This window comes from Saccostrea echinata, unplaced genomic scaffold (genome assembly GCF_033153115.1).
Source record: "Saccostrea echinata isolate AGI-Se365-2 ecotype Australia unplaced genomic scaffold, CSIRO_AGI_Sech_v1 ptg000033l, whole genome shotgun sequence".
Lineage (NCBI taxonomy): Eukaryota > Metazoa > Mollusca > Bivalvia > Ostreida > Ostreidae > Saccostrea > Saccostrea echinata.
This window is the reverse complement of record NW_026889782.1, coordinates 27,012,196-27,029,304: the sequence shown is the minus strand read 5'-3', so window position 1 is coordinate 27,029,304 and position 17,109 is coordinate 27,012,196. Positions and strand designations below refer to the sequence as shown.

General features: G+C 35.4%; 2 long non-coding RNA genes across 2 annotated transcripts in view; both read right to left on the bottom strand.

The window, feature by feature from the left end:
* Nucleotides 1–17,109, bottom strand: part of LOC133198813 (uncharacterized) — an 801,505-nt gene that overhangs the window by 565,383 nt on the left and 219,013 nt on the right. The window lies entirely within an intron of this gene.
* LOC133198803 (uncharacterized) lies at nt 9,077–15,844 on the bottom strand. The gene is made up of 4 exons (XR_009722592.1): nt 15,721–15,844; nt 14,021–14,208; nt 10,695–10,839; nt 9,077–9,502 (listed from the first exon to the last, which is right to left on the bottom strand). It is a non-coding gene; the product is annotated as an uncharacterized LOC133198803 (long non-coding RNA).

Here is a 17,109-nt window from a genome sequence, read left to right as displayed (position 1 = left end):
TCAATTGTATTGTGATACATCTTGTACTTTGCGAACTGAGCTGAACAAGCTGAAAATTCGACTTCGCATGTCTAATGAACAGAAGAGGAACATGGTGGCTAAATTAAAAGTAGCTGAGTCTGAAATCGGAAAATTACAAAATGAAAATTTGGAAATGGAAAAGGAGTTAAAACAACAATCAAACAACTGTGCCAATAAGACCTGTCTTAAGAAAATTCAAAAATTAGAAGAAGACGCTGACGGTGACAGAGTCATTATGGACTTAATGCAGAAGAAACTTAACGAAATCGGTAGTGAACACAATCAATATGTAATGAAAATTCAAAGGGAAGCTGAAAAAAACTACTTAACAGCTAAGGGATCAAAAGAACGCCATGCTGCAGACCATTGAAGCATTGCAGGATGAAAGAGATCATCTAGAATTAGTCTTTTTAGAAAATCAACGCCGTTGGCAATCCCGGAGATGTCAAGGAAGACCAAGAAGAGGCCGGTTTTATTGAAAGAAAATTCAAAACACGAGGACGTGTTTTAAGCGAAGGCGGAGCATGTGTTACGGTGTAAAATATGACCTTTTTGGAATTATCATAAATTACTATGTGGACTAAATTTTCGGACTTCGTGTAAATTGTTATTAAAACTTTCCGTATATTTCCGCAAATGTGTTAAATTCTATAAATTCTGCACAGCCGTAATACCACCCGAGGCACAATCAGAGATGGACACCTAATCCCTTAATTGACTTCTGTTTATATTTATTGACACTTAACCTTTCATCTACTTTAACTCTTTTATATACATGTCACTGAAATGTCATCATTCGCTCAACAATTTTTTAATACTTGAATTCTTAATACTTTTTGTTAATCCTTTATTTTACCCCTTTTTTGTTCAGTATTTATGTTTTTTTTTGTAAAAAATTATAGTCAGTTGGAATCAGACCTTCGGTGCTGATACATCCCAAACTCATGTAAAAGTATAGTCCATGCTGATTCTCTATAAAAGTACAAAAATTGTAACTCGTGTTGACTTGTTGGAGGTTTTAAGAATCTGGGTTCAACAATAAGAGGAAAACTCAGGGTTGGCCCAGAATTAGAATTTGACGGACAAATACATCCCGTAATAGTTGCCTAGATGGCCGGGCGGTCTAGCGCGCTGTTCCTGTACTGCTAGGAGACAGATTCCGTTGGTCGAGAGTTCAACCCCGGGTTGGGACGGAAGTGTGTATCCTTATGTGATTTCTTTCTGCTTTCTCTCTCTCTCTCTCTATATATATATATATGATAAAATGGGCATACATTATTTTTGAGAGGGCAGAACTATAAACAAGCTTTTAGCTTTGTTTTTCTTTTGCATTTATACAAGTATTAATGTAAATTTAAAATATCAACCATAACCTCAAAGAACAGATTTATTTCTATAAAGTACTTCCCGTATTCGAGATTTAATTGTTCTTAACCGCTCAGTCGTTTCGTTCCCGTTTCTATACCGGTATTTAAATCTCATTCAAGTTCTTATTAGACCTTCTTTCAATACTCTTTGATGATATTATAAAGCATCAGGACACTTATAAGGTATAGTGTATATTCCTTATATGAATAATATAATTTAACATAGGAATAATATGCTTTTCATGGATAGCTTGGATCAGATCTCATATGATATATACAAAGTGATTTGACGGATTAAGTGCATGTGTAATTAATTTGATAAACACAATCACAATAAAATCACAATGATATCCATTTTTCTTTCGGTTTGAATATAAAATTGTAATTAATGAGCTTTATTAAGTTTGTCTGTATTGTTATTATCTAAATCATGTATATGTGTTGCACGGTTTTGTTTCAATGCATTGTAAAGTACAACAGATTCCGGATAAAATCTTATCGCATGAAGATAATTTTTTTTCGGAGATTTGAAGGCATAGTTTGTATTATATACATGCTCCCTCAAAGCTATGGTCGGCCTAGCCCTTTATAGTATAACCCCTTTCCGTTCTCCATTTTTGATGCATGTGGAAGGCTGCAAATTTAAGCCTTTACCCGACATATGTGAACGTGAGAGATCTTCTTCGTGCCATCGTTTGGTAACATGAGAAATTATTTTTATATGTTGCCAGAAGAAGAGGTCTCCTTAGGAATGAGCCTTACTCCGCGACTCTAGAACGAAGTTAAACCTTCACTGTAACCAGTGCTCCACATAGGCTACTCTGTTCCGTATTATGATTTTAAAAATAATGTGTCTTTTCTCTTTTATTTGCATGAATATATGAAGTATTGCTGTTCTGAAACAACAGAGCTTACATGATGATAAAGTGTTTGCCTGCTTGCTTATTCAATCTTTCTCTCAAAATCGACTCCTCCCCCAGTTTTCGTTCAATTTCAATGAAAAATAATAAGTAGACTATACTGGGTTTTAAAAATGTGTTATTTGTTTTATTGTTTATTTCGAGAAACGGTCGTACATTGTTGTTATCCTTAAACCTGACATATCCTCCAACCTAACAGACTCAAGAATAAGTTTATAAATATAAAATATATATTTTGAATTCCTCTATTCCATCGAATTCATGAATAAGTTGATTAATTATACCCCCGCTCCGAAGAAGAGGGGGGCATTTTTGTTTTACCCTTGTATGTGTCTACCCATAACAAAATTTTCGTCGCAGTTTTCTAAGCAACAGTTACAACTCTCCGCAGATGCTTGAAATTTTAGCACACTCTTTGTTTTGGCATGCCACATGGTTGGATGTATTTTTGAACGAATCCGATGTCAACTTTCTGTTTATCCGTTCGTCTGTCCGTACCAAATTTCCGCAGCGGTTTTCTCAGCAACTACTCATCGCAGATGCTTGAAATTTTAGCACGCTCTTTGTTAGGCATGCAATATGGTGGGATTCATTTTGGTACGAATCCGATGTCAACTTTCTGTTTGTCCGTGCGTCTCTCTTTACTAAATCTCCATCGCAGTTTCCTCAGGAAGTATTCAAGACATATGCTTGAAATTTTAGCACACTCTTTGTTTTAGCATGCCATATGGTGGGAGTCATTTTTGTACGAATCCGATATCTACTTCCTGTTTATCCGTGCGTCTGTCCGTACCAAATTTCAGTCGCAACTTAACTTGTGTATATTCACATTAGAGTATACTCAAATCACAGGCACCTGACGCTACTTATTTTCTTACAATTAAAAAAATATATACCCCCCACCTAATTATTCACAAGGTAAACATCGCCGCCTTCTTGATTTTTTTCTAGGTAGGTCACATCAACTTGCATTTTCCTCTGGAACATCGGATTCGTACAAACTTAAAATTTATATAAATTAAATGAAATGCTGTAATGAAGTAATTATCATCATTTAACTTAATTTATTAAATTTTAAAATAAAAATTTATGAAGTAGATTACCTTTCACAGTATTGATGCAAAATTTCTAAGCATATAAAGTTACATAAATTTTACTGTTAAGGGACTACCATTTCCTCAACTTATCAAGTTCCACTAAGCTGGCTTACATATATGTGTAGAACAAGTACAGTGTAGATAAACATTGATGCTTAAAATTACTTTATTGTCCATGGGAGTTAAATTTACTTACAGAAATAGACAGAATGCTTTATCTCAGCACCTTGACCCTGATCTGCTGCCTGATTTCTATTCAAGTCATCAAACAGGGTAAGACAGATTATAGTCTAAGAGCTGACGATATCGATATAATTGTTAAACAATCATTTTAAAGAAATGAGATTTAACTATCCAAAAGGTTCCTTGGCACATGTTATTTTCGGGCTTTTGAGGTATTAACTACGCTTCAAAGTGTGTGCGATAAATTTTAAATATATAGATCATGGTTAAAGCTGAACACGATTCGTAACAGGAAGAGGGTTACCTTTGTCCGCTATATTTCCCTCTTTAAGCTTGTACTTCTCCGGCCCCTATATAAGCCGACTCCTGCACTGTCATTGGGATAAACTGGAGATCGACAAAAATGACTTCTGTATGCCTCTGTCACGTCATGAAAAAGAGTTACCAAAGATATTCGATATTACTTGCACAAGTCAATGCATTACAAACTGAAATAAACAAAAAACACGTTCAAAGAAAGAAACCATAAACAAAAAACACAAAGTAAGAAATGGGGTGAGATCACCATGCATAGGGCACATACCTTGCCTCGAAAAACTTAATGCAACTAACTTGCATCAAAACGTGAATGTTTCCATGTTTTGACTTGTTTCTGTCTTAAAGCCGAAGCTTTAAACTTTTTAATGATGTCAATTTTTATATTGTGGTGATAAAATTCCATGGTGAATTCTAGGGAAGAGTCTATTACTTAACCAGTCAGGCAGTTCGGAAAAACAAATTCCGGTATGACTCTAGATTATGTAATTGGAGAGGGAAGGCCTAACCCGATTGAATTGAATGACCTAATAGTTTACGTGTTTTTCATATAGATGTTGTAAAATCCTTTTTAGTCTAGGTATCATTAAGTAAGGCAATTATTTGAACTTAGGTAAGGAAACTGCTTATATAATTTTAAAAAAGCACAAATATAAATTAATGGAATGGAATTAAGAATATTAAAGAATGGATTAAAATAGCTAAAAAAAAAACCCTGTCCGCATCCACCAATCAACAAAGGAATCTAAAAATTAAAAAATAACAATAACCCCAATCTCACCCCCGAAAACTAAACAAAGGCAGTTTAGAACTTGGTTATCAATTTCAAGCAGGTATATAAGGGAGTCCATTTGTTTCTTTCTGGCACGTTGTATCATCTTTGTAAAAAAAACGAGGGGAGGAGGGGAAGAAAACAAAGGCAACTTGCTTAAAATAACTTTGATCAATCTTGATAAACCAACAAAAGAAAAAAAGAAGGGGGGGGGGGCAAACTCGAAAATCTTTTGTTGTGTGTATGTGTGTGTGTGGGGTGGGGTGGGGGGTGGGGGGGGGGTTAAGGTTAAGACTTCTTTCACAGCAAAATAATGTTTATACTTATTCATACACATTTGCCTAGTTTGCCTATACTGCCAAAAAAAAAAGTGGTGGGCTAGGCAGCTTTTCAACGAACATTTTAAACAGTAAAAGGATGTGTCCCCTCCCCGCCCCATGATATACTATGACCCTGTACATGTATTTATTAAGGAAACGGAACAAAAATACTAGTACATCTGATTTACACATGAAATAAACATAAAATATAACTGAAAGTAACGGTTAAGCAGAACATAAACGGTCACTTTCATAGCTATCCCAGGTTGGTTAAATCCTTATCCAATCTGGAAGGAATAAAAACCATTTGCTAAGAACATAATCCGCTCAGGTAGAAACATTATCAAGTAACTTTTAGGCAGAAACATGAACAAGTCAGTGAAGAACCTAACCCAGTAAGGCAGAATCATAAACAGTCAGTTAAGAACCTAGGCAGGAACATAGAACTGTCAGTTTAGAACCTAACCCAGTCAGGCAGAAACCTAACCCACTCAGGCAGACTTATAAAACAGTCAGTTTAAAACCTAACCCAGTCAGGCAGAAACCGAACCCACTCAGGCAGAGTCATACAACAGTCAGTTTAGAACCTAACCACTCAGGTAGAAACCTTACCCACTTAGGCAGAGTCATAAAACAGTCAGTTTAGAACCTAACCACTCAGGCAGAATCATAAAACAGTCAGTTTAGAACCTAACCACTCAGGTAGAAACCAAACCCACTCAGGCAGAGTCATAAAACAGTCAGTTTAGATCCTAACCACTCAGGCAGAGTCATAAAACAGTCAGTTTAGAACCTAACCACTCAGGCAGAAACCTTATCCACTCAGGCAGAGTCATAATACAGTCAGTTTAGAACCTAACCACTCAGGCAGAAACCTTATCCACTCAGGCAGAGTCATAAAACAGTCAGTTTAGAACCTAACCACTCAGGCAGAATCATAAAACAGTCAGTTTAGAACCTAACCACTCAGGCAGAAACCAAACCCACTCAGGCAGAGTCATAAAACAGTCAGTTTAGAACCTAACCACTCAGGTAGAAACCTTACCCACTCAGGCAGAGTCATAAAACAGTCAGTTTAGAACCTAAACACTCAGGCAGAATCATAAAACAGTCAGTTTAGAACCTAACCACTCAGGTAGAAACCAAACCCACTCAGGCAGAGTCATAAAACAGTCAGTTAAGAACCTAACCACTCAGGCAGAGTCATAAAACAGTCAGTTTAGAACCTAACCACTCAGGCAGAAACCTTACCCACTCAGGCAGAGTCATAAAACAGTCAGTTTAGAACCTAACCACTCAGGCAGAAACCTTACCCACTCAGGAAGGGTCATAAAACAGTCAGTTTAGAACCTAACCACTCAGGCAGAATTAAAACAGTCAATTTAGAACCTAACCCAGTCAGGCGGAAACCTAACCCAATCAGATAAGTAGTGTCTGGAGTATAAATATCAAAATACTAGTATATCATTGAATAAACAACTGGTTCTTTATATGCAACAATTGGTCTTGTTAAAGCTGAACACAACTCTTAAATAGGCTTAATTAAGCCATATTATTTTTCTTGTTTCCTATGTCAGCACTGGAACCCACACCTGACTAATTTAACCTGGTCACTGTTGGGTGTAGTGCATGTATTTTTTGTTTACATTTTGTTTTATTGAGGGTGCATTCATGTTTATTTTACTTTGTAATGCATTGACCAGTGCAACTGACATCAAATATCTTTGGTAATTATTTTTCTTGAAATGGCAGAGGCACACAGATGTCATTTCTGTAGTGCCCAAGTCCATCATAATGACATGAAAGAGATGTCTGTTCAGGTAAACTCTGTGAAGCTAAATACATTGAACATGTTTTCTGTGCTTTCTACATCTTTATTCTTAAATTCTCCCATATCATTCTTGAGGTGTTGATTTCTCAAAGTTCAATTTTCACCATTTAAGGACAGTGCAATTATAGACTTACTCTGTTGTCCAATCCACTCAGTATATTTGTATTTTATATTTCACTTTATAATCACAATTCGTGTGTATAAAAAGGAAGTTTTTTTTTTTTAAATCACCACCTTTTTCTTTAATTTGAACTGAAAATGAACACAAGAAAATCTACAGAAGTTCATAACTTTATTGCTTTCAATCCGTTTTGTATTCTCTGTGTACATTACTACATCATTCATCAAGTGAATTATAAAGGCCTAAAACAATGAAATTACAGTCAAACTTTGATACCTCGGACTCAACAGAACCGAGAAGAAACTTGGAGGAATTGAGAGACCAATGATGAAATATAAATACAAAAAAGTGACTGAAACTTCCAAATCACTTTGAATTATCCATGGTATTTGAGATATCAGTGTTCAAAATACTGAAGTTCAACTGTACTTAGAGTTCCCTTAATCCCCCAGTCAGGTTCTTAATGAAGCAAAATATAATCTAACAAACATGTAGTAATGTGACTGAGGTTACATCAAATTCTTCAAATAATAAACAACATAATATTAAACAGTTATGGAATGGGTATGAGGAAAATAGCAAATTTATGGTTCCCCAAGGGAGGAAACTATTTCCCGAGGCAGCGAAGCCGCCGAGGGAAACAGTTTCCTACCGAGGGGAACCATAAATTTGATATTTCCCAAGTACCCATTCCATAACTGTTTTATTATACCGAAACAATCATGGGAGATTTATTAAACTAGAGACTCAGACATTTTTAAAAACAATACAGAGGTATTTAAATAATCACAATTGCATGTGATCAAAAATATTGTAAGATAACTAATGCATCAATACTGAGAAAAATAGAATTATTAAAAAAAATATAAAATAATTTCACCGACACTTCGAAGGATTATTGTTGCCTTCATTTTGCTAGAATATTTCAGTATGATTTTGACATCGCATGTCGAAATGTTTTGACGTCATGCTTACATTGCTAATAACATTACGTCACAGACTCGAGATTCCTTGAATGCTCCGCCCACTGTTCATTTTAATTGGTTAAAATTATTAATATTCATGAGGGAGTAGTCCCAGGGAGTAGCTCCGATTTTTCAGGGAGTAGTCCTCAGATGAGGGAAATAGTATCTTCTCAGGGAAATAGACAGTTTTATGGTATTAATTTTATAGAGTAATAACAGTAGAGGTATAATAATAAAATCTACAGCACAATGTTCTCTGTGTACACTTCTAGATCTTTCATTAGAATGGATTATATAGGCCTAAAATCAGTAGAATTTCGTGTTAAATGCTTCAGCCAATTTCCTTGAACAAAGTTGCCCATGTGGCACAGTAGTAAGAGCGTCCGCTCTAGAGTCACAAAGTAAGGAGTTGATCCTTACGTCATGGGTTCGAATCCCACTGTGGGACGTGGATACCAGTCCTTCGGATGAGACTGTATAAACCAAGGTCCTGTGATACAGTAGGTGCTGACACAAAAAAGATCCCTCACTGCTCAATGGCCCCGAGTGCCGAGTATAGGTAAAAATTTGCAGCTCTCCACCAGCAAGTGGTGGCGTCTCCATATCAGTGAAAAATTCTCAAGAGGGACGTTAAACAACAAACAAACAAACAAACGATCAAAGTCTTTATGTACATGAAGATAATTAAATTATGAAAACAGAGCTTCTAACAAAATCTTCTATGAAATATACATGATGTAATACAAGAATTATATCTACAATACAACACACATGCACACATACATCTTTAACAATGATATGCTATACTATATACAGTGTTCAGTTTGTTTTACGATGTAAAGCTAATCTCAGCATCTTCTTAAAAATTATTGACAGGCTGGTTTCTTTCAAGCACTGGCACCAAGTGAAAAGAAGACGTTCACAGTAGGATTTAAACATTAATTAGCCCCAAAAAATGCAGATCAATAAGAGACAAGTATAAATCTAGTACAATAATACTGATTGTGCATCATAAAATGATATACATGTCACTGACATTGAAGAACAATAAATTGCATAAACACAATGAATGTGCTGAAATTTTTAACTACATTTGATTTACAGCGAGTTGGCAATAAATAAACAAAACATTTCACTAAAACATAAAGTCTCAATCAACTTATGGACCAGAATTTTTTTACACTACAATGATTATAAATATAGACTGGTGACTAGAAACCAAAATGTCTTAGATTTATACATAAGACTTATACATAGAATAGTGTAGCTAATCTTTCTGATCAAATTCTACAGCTGCATGCAGAGAATATGACAGATGATTTGGTGACAATAATTGACCTGCATGCCAACACTTTCACTGAAAGGGAGTGAATATTCCCTCGTAAGTGCAAACATGCTATATGTACATTTGCAATGCAACTGATTTGTTGTTTGTGATCTTAGTTAATCATACTTATAAGTTAAATTATAGACATTTCTATTTTAAAACATCTTTTATTCCTGTCCTCATATGTCAGGCCAGTACTGTGGCAAACTAAATTTGTAACAGCTTCCTTTAGTATCACAAATGGAAGGCACTTGTGTCTCATTCTGAAAAAAAGGAAAAATTTCAATATAATAATATTCTCTCTCTCTCTCTCTCTCTCTCTATATATATATATATATTAGGGATGTCAACGAGTACCCCGTTAACTGGGTACTCGATCGAACGTCCGAATATTGAATACTAAAAATGGTACTCGGTTACTCGGATATGTATTTTTTCTTATTTCAATGTACATATTTTTTCAAATCTTATCAAAAAATAACTTAAATATGCATATGGGTAATTAGCGTGTCATCATCTACACATGTAAACACCCAATATAGCCTATGGCTGTGTATATACAGTAATTAGTGACCAATCACCTGATACACAGCTGTTCTCACCTATTGTGGTCCTTAATTTTTTTATGGCTTCCATGATTGTTTTTCAGTGAACATTGTTTAATAAAGTCTATTATCTTCAAATCATTTTTACATAATTTAGTTAATATACGGCAGCGAAATCGGACATGCATAGAAATGCCCCTACCCACTTCAAAATAAGTAAAGATTTAAAAAAAATGTTTAAAGTCAGTTTCCATAGTAAGTTTAGTGTATACGGGGGAAACAACCAACATATGAAAAAATATTAGACTAGCGATCCAAACAACATCCATTCCTTCTCTTTCGATAGTCTAATCATCACAAATCTGCATAACAGATTGTCCTCCTTTTGCATTGATGAAATAGATCCTAAACAAGAACTGTAAACTATCTGTAATTTTGATGTATTAATTGCGTCATTTGTGTTAATTTAATAAATAAATTTAGTACCAAAAATCATTTCTGTTGGACTCCATGTCTCCATGTTTACATACATTCATAAAAAGCGATAAAAACAGCTTTGGGGTTTAACAAATTAACAATTAAAAATTAACAAACTTGTATTTATATATATATATATATATATATATATATATATATATATATATATATATATATATATATATATATATATATATTTATGTCTGCTTTCCTTTGAGACCCATGGGCGTGAAAAGTTTAAGGACAGAAGACAGACAGACTACAGATAAAATGTGATCGGAAAAGCTCACTTGAGCTTTCAGGTCAGGTGAGCTAAGAAGTATATGTAAGGAAAAGTCCTGAACTTCTATAATTTTCTTGGATGTTCTTAAATAGAACAGGACAGGACATCTACTGCATAAATGTATCAGAAGGAATAAACTTCCAAACTTACCAAGAAAAATCAATCAAGATCCTCTCCAGTTCTTCATTTTCATAGTTAAAAAGAACTCTGCTCCAAAAACTTTAACTTGGGACACCAACACCAATGCTGAGGGTATCACATAAGGTTCCCCAATTTCGTTGAGTTGAGCTAAAAACTAAGATATGACTTTTTGTATTATATTCTATGACATTTCTTGTATAAGTATCTCATTCAATTTCAATTACATCATTTACAATGATATATTATCATAGGTGAATAGCAGAGGGGAATAATTTCTCTCAGTAGAATATAAATTAATGAAGCCCAGTTCAAGCCCTGCCCCAAACCCGGACACTTGACCAAGTGTTCCAAAATTTAAAACATTTGTTAAAAATGCCCTTGCTCAACACAACTTTGTACTCTTTTTGTCTCCTAGTTGCCCAGGAGCATAGATGAAGATTTTCAAAGAAATAACGATGTTCAGATTCCACACAGCCCCACATAAACACCAAAAGACCTGACTCAGGGGGCTATCATTTTCATAACTTTAAAAGAGGTATCCTTGCTCATCATAACCATACCATTCATTTGTCTGCTTAATACCACTAGGTAAAGAAGAAGATATTTAGAAAATTTATGCATTTCACTATCTTATCTAAAGAACACCTAAACACTCTGACCTAGATTGGGCCATGAAATTCACCATTTTGAAAGAGGCACCTTTGCTCATCATAACTATGCTTTTATTTTTGGTTAGCTCAATATCCAGGTGCAGAAATGAAAATTTCCAAAGATATATTGCATATATATATACTTTAATAGGCCCCCAAAACACCAGAACCATTGACCTTGGAGCACCACATTTAACAATTTTAAAAGAAGTTTCTTGCTCATCAAGCACTAAATTCATGTGCTAAATACCCAGTAAAACCTCACCCTGACACCAGAACCCCTGACTTTGGAGCCACTTATACTTAGATTTCTGCTTAATACCCAGGAGCAAAGAAGATTTTCAAAGAAAAACATACCGGCACACAAGCATCAATAAGGCCCCAACTTAACACCAGATCCCCAGGGCCTGGGGCCAAAAATTTTACAATTTAAGTAGAGGTGCCCTTGCTTATTAGAACCGTGCACCTAGTTTACCTGATAAGTTATACAGAGAAGAGAAAGTTTTTAAAAAAGAATTTATCCATTTTCATTATATGATCATTAGAGCTCTGCCCTAACTCCAGAATCCCTAACCCTCCTTCATGAATTTCAAAGTTTTGGTAAGGGCTCAGTGCTTATTACAATCATGCCAACAGTTTGACTGCTAGATGTCCAGGAAATATGATGAAGATTTTGAAAGATAGCACTAATTTTGATGGTTTAAACTCCACCCCTCAGTCCCCAGGGGGAGGGGGGGGGGCTGAAATGAAATTCAAAATTTTTGTACCCCTTCACTTATTAATGCTATTCCAAAATTAGTTGAAATTGGTTCAAAGGTTCAAGAGATAAAGCTTAAAAAAAGACCTATAGTTTATGACCAACAAATGACACACATCCACAGAAAAGTGACTCAGGTGACCTATAAATATATTTCTTTGTACATAACTTGTCTCCTAATGCGGTCTTATCCTATATGGGGGTCATGATTTGCATAAATTTGAAACTGCACTACTTGAGGATCCTTGCTTATTAGACTTCCTTAACAAAGCCAAACCGCTCTTTAGAAAAAAAAAGATTTATAAGTATTTTTCCTATATATATGTATTCCTGTGTCAAATCTTTCCTGATCCTAAATTCTGGGACCACAGTTTGAACAAATTTGAATAGATCTACTCTTTTGTCTAATCCTAACATAAACTCCTTTAGTTGCATGATAGGCTTCTTGATTGTAAACATGACCTTTTATGCACTATAGCTACATATAATCAGTACAATATAAAACAAGAGGTCCATTAGCCACAATGCTCATCTGAGGAATACAACCCTTCTTCATCAACAGATTCTTTTTCCTGTACATATTCCTACTTAAAATTTGATATCATATTGTAGCCCCACCCTTTTCCCAAGAGTCATGATTAACAAACTTGAAATTACACACCCGAGGATGCTTCCATGTAATCATGACTAATCATGACTTTGCTTGAGAAGATTTATACAGATTTTTCCTATATATTTGTAGGTAATACTTTCATCCTCTACTGTGTCCCCACCCTACCCCCAGGCATCATGCTTTGAAAAACTTGAATCTAAAAAAGTTGTTGTGGGTGCTTTATTGTCAATATGACTAATCATGCCTTTGCTGTTCTTAATACAAAATAAGATTTTCCTTATGTATTCCCATGTAAAACTCTGATTGCCCGCACTTGCCCCACCATACTCCCAGGGACATGAATTGTATAAAACTTAATTTATTCTATGTCAGAAAGCTTTTACTTGGGTTTCGTATTTTCAAGCCTAGTGGTTCTTAAGAACATTTGAACGATCATACCAAATTTTTACTGTTTCTTTATTATCTCTGCTGGGAAGAGATGTGGTCCTTCGTCAGAATGAATTTCCTTTACCAAAGCATGCTTTGTACGAAGTTTGTTTGAAATTGACACAGTGGTTCTAGAAAAGAAGGTGAAAATGTGAAAAATTATGAAGGAGATGGACAAATGCACAAATTTTGATCAGAAAGAGCTCACTTGAGCCTCCAGCTGATATGAGTTAATGCTAAATAGAGATGTTAGTGTGAAATAATTAATTCAGGAGGTAATTGAATTAGATCCCTCTTCCTTAAAACTTTGATCATTTTTTGTGGTCCCATCCTACCCCAGGAGATCATGAATTGAACAAACTTCAATCTACACTACCTGAGGATGCTTCCCCCACTTCTGCCCCACTCTACACCCCGTGGTCATGATTTGAGCAAACTTCAACCTACACAACCTGAGGATAATTCAATATAAATATGACTGATCATTAGTTTGCTGTTCTTGAGAAGATTTTTAAAGATAATTCCAATATATTTCTATTTATAAATTTGATCCCCTGTTGTGGCCCCATGGCTAAGCTGTGCTTAAGATGAATATTCTTTAATGAGTTTTCCTATATATACCTATGTAAAAATTGTTCCCCTGTTGTGACCCCGCCCTGAAAAAAAAAAGGCAGAACATTCAAGAACTTAATGAAAATTGTGGACTTCCTGATACCACATCAGAGCGGAAGGCCATGCCAGATATAATAATGCCACCTTCAGTGCCATTGGAAAAACCCCATTCCAAGCTGCCACCAATGTGACTTATACCACAAGTGAAAATGTTACTCAGAGGAAAAATGTTGTGGCAGTGTTGTGTGGGAATAAACTATGCAAGAAAGGCAGACACATGAGAAGCAAAGGAAAGGAAGTTATCTGCCTAAGACACGAAGACTGCACTGCAACCATTCTTCCAGAGGCCACCACTGAAGATGAGAAGAGATGGGCTGCAAAATGGTGAGTTACAAAGTGATGACCGTCCACTAGTCATTTCCCATTTCACCAGTGATGGAGATGGAGCAGCTGCATCTGGTGAATCTGAAAAACAAGGATATGTCATTGAAAACCTTAAAGACTTGCATCATTTCTTTGACTCTCAAAGACAACAGAAGAAATCCAAAACTGCGAAAAATCCAAAACTGTTAAAATGCATGTACAGTATATATCTCAAAGAAAATACTGTAGATCTAAAAGATATCAGCTCTACAATAAAACATAGGTAATCAAAGATTACATAACTCAACTCAATGAATGTTTGTGTAAGGCAAAGTCCCACACTAAACAAATAACCTAGTAGTGTGCATCCCTAGATGCAACATTTATGCAATTTTGTTCTGATAGGGCTTTACAGTTACTTGGGAATGGACTAATCTAAGAACTTTTAACTTGCCAATTATCCAGAAATCCAGCATCTGAAGCAAGTTTGAGAATGTTCATCCCTTGATGCATCATCCTTGCAAGTTCGGTTCAGAAACGCCTTATAGATTCTTGGTAATGGACCTGAACCAAAAACTTTAACCTGGTCACTCATCTGGAATATGTAGATCAAATCAAGCATCTGAAGCAAGTCCAGTAGTGTGCATCCTTAGATGTATCATCCATGCAAGTCGGGTCAAGGTACAGCAAATAGTTACTTTAGAATGATCCTGCTCCAAAAACTTTAACCTGGTCACCCATCTGGAAAACGTAGGTCAGATCCAGTATCCGAAGCTAGCCTGGTAGTGTGCATCCTTAGATGTATCATCCATGCAAGTCTGGTCAACATGGGTCTATAGTTACTTTAGAATGAACCTGTTCTATAAACTTTAACCTGGTCACTCATCTGGAAAATGTAGGTCAGATCCAGCATCTAAAGAAGGGTGGTAGTTAGCATCCTAAGATGTATCATCCATGCAAGTTTGGTCACGATAGGGCTTATAGTTACTTGGAAATGAGACCTGCCCCAAAAACTTTAACCTGCTCCAAAATCTTCAACCTGCTTTAAAAACATTAACCTGGTCATCTTTTAGCTGAAATTGCAGCATCTGAAACCTTGACTGGTACAAAGAAACACACTATAAACATCTTCCATGCAACTCTGATTTATGTAAGGCATAGAAGTGCTGAAAAAGAAAACTGCTGCAAAAACTATAACCTGGGACGCCGGAGGTATCACATAAGCTCCCCCAACTTCTTTGAGGTGAGCTAAAAATCTAAAGACACTTACAGTAAATCAGTAACAGATTCAATATTAAAAAGGAAGTTCTGTGAAAAGGGAGGGGGGAGGGAGGGGAGTGGGGGGCATTGATGCTGTGTATTTAATTTAAATGTATGAATTTTGTAATTAATAAATAATTTGTAAATTTATAGACTATATAATTATTGTTGTTATGTTTTATTATGCACTGATTCTATTCAACTGTGTAAATGGGGAAAATGTGGAAATGTAAATGATGTATAATTGTATGAGTAAAATGTAACATTTTCTTATATGAGAGAGTCCATACATGTAAAAATGTTTTAATTTTATCTTATTAAAATTATTTTAATTAATTATCTTGTTTTTCTTACCTATCTGATGAACACAACAAAGGTTACAGAGGTGATTGGTAGAAATACGGGTGTCAAAACTCTCTGTTGATGACCAGACAGCATACTGCATTGTATATCCGCCATTACTGATCTTAAACATGGGAGACAACACCTGAAATCAGAGAAATTGTAGTCAAAATGAGAGTTACCTGTTACTCTTTAGGTCCGACACAATGAAATAATTTCACTACATGTTACTATATAGCTTCAATTAAATTAATTAATTAACTAAGACTGTAAGCAGATAATCAATGAAAGAGAAAATAAAGATTAATGCTTAAACAAACAAGAGGCCCAAGGGCCTTAACGGTCACCTGAGTACAATACAACAATTTAGAGGATCCATAAACTGATAAATGAAGCTCTGTTGCCCAAAAGCAAGAAAATAGTATGATTTGCATCAACAAAATAATTGGTCTAGTATCTATCTGTCCCCCATTTATCACTATTACCATGCAGAATATCAACAAACTGTCTATTTTTTAACCCCATATTTTTACTTCTCACATTGGCCTCTCTTGGCCTTTGAAGAACAATTAAAAAGGATAAGTTATTTTTGTCTCAATTTTATTCATCTATTATTTCCAAGTCTACCTGGGGCCATGAATTTCACAATTTTGGAAGAGGCATTCTTCCTTATAACCATGCACTTCCTTTGTTTGAAAAATACCCAGGAGTAGGGAAGAAAATTTTGAAAAAATTTATGCATTTTCCCTATATAATCAATAGAGCCCCACCCTTACACTAGAACCCCTGATCCAGGGGCCATGAAATTCACAATTCTGGAAAAGGCAACCATGCTTGTCATAACTATGCACCAAGTTAGTTTATTTAAAATCCAAGAGCAGACAAGATTTTCAAAGAACTAATGCAATTTTACTATATAATCAATAGAGCCCCGCCCTAACACCAGAACCCCTAACCCTGGGGCCATGAAATTCATAATTTCTAAAAAGGCAGCCATGTTCACCATAACTATGTTCTTAAATACTTGATTTAATACCCAGGAGCAGAGAAGAAGATTTTCAAAGAATTAATGCATTTTCACTATATAATCAATATAGCCCCGCCCTAACACCAGAACCCCTAACCCTGGGGCCATGAAATTCACAATTTTGGAAGAGGCACTCTTGCTCATCATAACTATGTACTTAGTTACTTTATTTGATACCCAGGAGCAGAGAAGAAGATTTTCAAAGAATTAATGCATTTTCACTATATAATCAATAGAGCCCCACCCTAACACCAGAACCCCTGACCCTGGGGCCATGAAATTCACAATTTTGGAAGAGGCACTCTTGCTCATCATAACTATGTACTTAGTTATTTTATTTAATACCCAGGAGCAGAGAAGAAGATTTTCAAAGA